Source organism: Elephantulus edwardii, unplaced genomic scaffold (genome assembly GCF_000299155.1).
Source record: "Elephantulus edwardii isolate Elephantulus edwardi_28Jun2011 unplaced genomic scaffold, EleEdw1.0 scaffold00217, whole genome shotgun sequence".
Taxonomy (NCBI): domain Eukaryota; kingdom Metazoa; phylum Chordata; class Mammalia; order Macroscelidea; family Macroscelididae; genus Elephantulus; species Elephantulus edwardii.
In genome coordinates, this window is record NW_006399967.1 from 910807 (window position 1) to 914767 (window position 3961).

A 3961-nucleotide genomic window follows, 5' to 3' on the forward strand; every position below is an offset into this window, starting at 1 on the left:
AACTAGAAATACCATTTGACTCATCAGTTCCACTACTGAGAATATACCCCTGTTCTGACTATAGGACAGAAACAAACAAATTCAAGCAATGATCAGCCTGGGGCCCACGTACAAAACTACAATAACAACCGCTTTGTTACATGCCGTCCAATCGGCTTCCGCTCAGGGTGCAGCACACAGACCCCACCCAGCCCACACCCCTCGGGGTCCACCCTCGCCATCCTGGCCCTTTCTAGCCCTGGGCTGTGGCCTCTGCATGTTCCCATGCCTTGCCCCCGGGAGTGTCACCTTCCTGCTGTGTCAGTGTCCTGTGGAGACTCACAGGGCTTTCACTGGCTGGTTCTGAACGTCAACCACCAGCCCTTTCTTCCTGCTCTCTTCCTTTAAGCTCCACTGAAACTGGCCGCCTGGACACTCTGGAAGTATCAAAATTCCAGTGGCTTAACTCCCAGCACCACCAGACGCAAGTTGTCGCGGTACAGCATGCCAGTGGACAGGTGGTGGCATTGGGCCGCTGTTTCTGCTGTAAAGTGCCATCAGGTTGAGTCAGAGTGACCGCTGTGACCAAGTGGAGCGGCTCATCTAGCTGGTCAGGCTGCCATCCTTACGGGAGCTCATCCTTAACTTTCTCAGAGATGCTGGGGGGGGGGGGGGGGTTCAAACCCACAACCTTTCATCCAGTTAGAAGCTGAGTGCTAAGTTTTAAGTTCCTTCTTCACCTGTGGTTATTAGGACTGTCCCCAGGTTACAGATGGGGAACTGAGACACACAGTTATGGTGACTTGTGGGGGGCAGAGCTGGGATTCTGTCTCTCCCTGGTGGGGCCCAGAATCGAAGCTCATACTGGGCAGTGCTGAGCTGGAGGCCCCTCATGGTGCACCCATGGGCCTTGGGGGCACCCAGGATCACACAGCAATTGCCCTGAACAGCCCTTCCCCTGAGCTCAGCAGAGGGACCGTTGGGGGCCCCCGCTTCCCAGCAAGTGTGTGGTTTCTCTCTTCTGTTGATTCACAGCCAGTGACCTATGGGAAGTGTGACAGGGCCCCTTGGCCGGTTATAGGGGCCCCGGCTTCCCCCAAGGGCTCTCCAAGGCGAGAGGCTCAGCTTCCTGTTCTGGGACAGGTAAAGAGAAGCAGAAATAGGTCAGGATGGTGCCCCAGAAGAACAGAAGCAGCTGGCCTGTTCCTGCTGGACGCTGGGTGCTGGACGTTGGGTGGAGCCCCTGCAGGAAGTCCAGGCCTTGTGACCACGGAAGTCGCCCTCCTGGGGCCCCAGCTGTCTGTTACAGAGGGGACGTGAGATGCCAAGCACGTTGGAGGGGGACACTCACAATGTCCACTACCTTCTACGCCTCCTGTTGACCCCAGGAAAGGAGAGACGCTCTCACATGACCCAGGACGCCACCAGCGACCTCTGCTCACGTCCCCAGCTTCCAAACAGGGCGTCCTGGTTCCCCAGCAGGCGCGCCCTCCTTCCCCACCACATGGCCATGGTCCTGATCTTCATTTGTGAGTCTGAGGAAACCAGACAAGTGTGTGGACAGGAAGTGCCCAAAGACACAAAAAATGCATAAAACACGGGCGCACAACAAGACGATTGTCACCCGCAGCTCCCAGCTGAAGGAGTGGAATCAGCAGATATTTATCTGTGTATCTTTATCACATTGTTAAGTTGTAGCTGTCACCGAGTCAGAACAAACCCCTGCCCAGTCGTGCCCCATCCTCTGTGTCTGCCATCCTCAAACCCACTGTTGCAGCCACTGTCAATCCTCAGAGGGTTTCCTCTCCCCACTGGCCCTCTCCCCTTCTCCAGGGACTCACAGTATGTAAAACCATACTTACCTCCAAGGAGCACTCTGGCTGAATTTCTTCCAAGTTTGTTCTGTTGGTAGTCCTCAAAATACTACTTTTTGCCAACAACAAACTTTGAATTCTTCATTGAACTTCCTTATTCATTGTCCAACTTTCATGCACATAAAGCAAATTAAAACGGTATGGCTTGGGGCAGGTGCACCTTAGTCTTCAAAGTGGCATCCTTGCTCACTGTCACAATAAAACAAGGAACAATATCACACATGTGCTATTCTTGGCCACAATCTCCTTATTCCCAGCAATCACCACCATGCTGACTTCTATGAATTACACTGCCATGTTTTAGTTTTCAGGCTTTGTTGTTTTGTAATGATATTTATTGTATTTTTGTTTGTTTTAAAAACTGAGCTGTTTCCAGCAACAATAGCAAAGTTCAACAGGACAGTAAACAACAAATGCTGGTGAGGGTGTAGAGAGATTGGGACTCTTATTCACTGGTGGGAGTGTGAAATGGTATAGACACAATGGAAGGCTGTCTGGTGCTTTCTCAAAAAGTTGGAACTAGAAATACCATTTGACTCATCAGTTCCACTACAGAGAATATACCCTAAAGTAACCAGAGCCATAGCTCAAACAGATGTATGCAAACCCATGTTTACTGCTGCGTTGTTCACAATAGCAAAGAGATGAAAACAACTCAAGTGCCCATCAAGTGAGTGGTTAGAGAAACTGTGGTATATTCACACAATGGAATACTACACAGCACTGAAAAACAAGGAACTCATAAAATATATGAAATGAATGACCCTCTGGAGGACATTATGCTGAGTGGAATATCTCAGCAAAAAAAGACAAATACTGCATAACACTGCTGTTATAAAATAGGACAGACATGGAGAGTTGAGGAGAGAATGGGAAGAGAGTGGATAGATAATAAACACTACATTAGATCAGATGAGGGGGAGAACTGGCTGAAAGGAAGGTAAGATTAGGCATTACATGTATGACAACAATCTGGAACAAGGTGCATTGCAAGGAGGGCAAGGAGAAGCGAGAGGGGGGAATAAAATGTGCATCAGTGAATTACCGTTGACCACACCTCACAGCAATCCCATGAGTAACAGGGAAACTGCCCCACCTGCACCAAGCTTGTCTTCTCTGCTCTGTCCAAACTCTGTGTCAATCCTCTGTTTCAATCCACCTCATTGAGGGTCTTCCTCTCTTCCGCTGACCCTCCACCTTTGCAGCATGATGTCCTCTCCCAAGGACTGACAGATTCCTCCTGACAGCCTTTCCAAACTATGTGAGATGATTGCTTACTTCGCTTTAAGGAGCACCCACTCCCCTCAGGACAGATTTGTCCGTTCTTTTGGCAGGCAATGGTATATTCAATTGGTCTAGGAACGTTTGGCGTATAATTATTTTCATTTTAGCAAAGGCACAGATTCCTGTTCGTCATCTGTCTGTCATTTTGTCATACTGTGGTGGCCGCAGGCTTCTGTGATGCTGGAAGCGAAGCCACTGGGATTTCAAATACCCACAGGGTCACCTGTGGCAGACAGGTTCCAGCAGAGTTCCAAGACTCAGATGGATCGGAGGAAAGCCTATCGGAACGGGCCACACTAACCTCAAAAACACATTTCTGAGGTCAGAACTAGAATTTGCCCAGCCACTGCAGTTCACTCTTCTGCAAGGGATCACAGGACAGGATTTTGGATAAAGTGGGAGAAAAATATGTAGGAAAAGGGGAAAAAACAAAACCAGGCAGCCTCACAATCTAATAGAGACAAGAGTAGTCCCTGAGAGCATGGCCTCAGTCACTCTTCAAGCCTGGCTCACAACTCATTCCAGGGCTCAACTTCAAGCCTGACAGGCCAAGACGGTGACCAGCAGCACTGGTGTGTGTGTGTGTGTGTGTGTGTGTGTATGCATGTGTGTGCATGTGTGTGTGTGTGTGTGTGTTGCTCACCCATCACAACAATCACATAAGATAAAGGAGCACAAAACAACTATAAGATATCATCTCACTCCAGTCAGAATAGCAAAATTTAACACAACAGCAAGCAACAAATGCTGGTGAGGTTATGGAGAAAGTGGAACCCTTATTCACTGTTGGTGGAAGTGTAAAATGGTGCAACCACTGTGGAAGG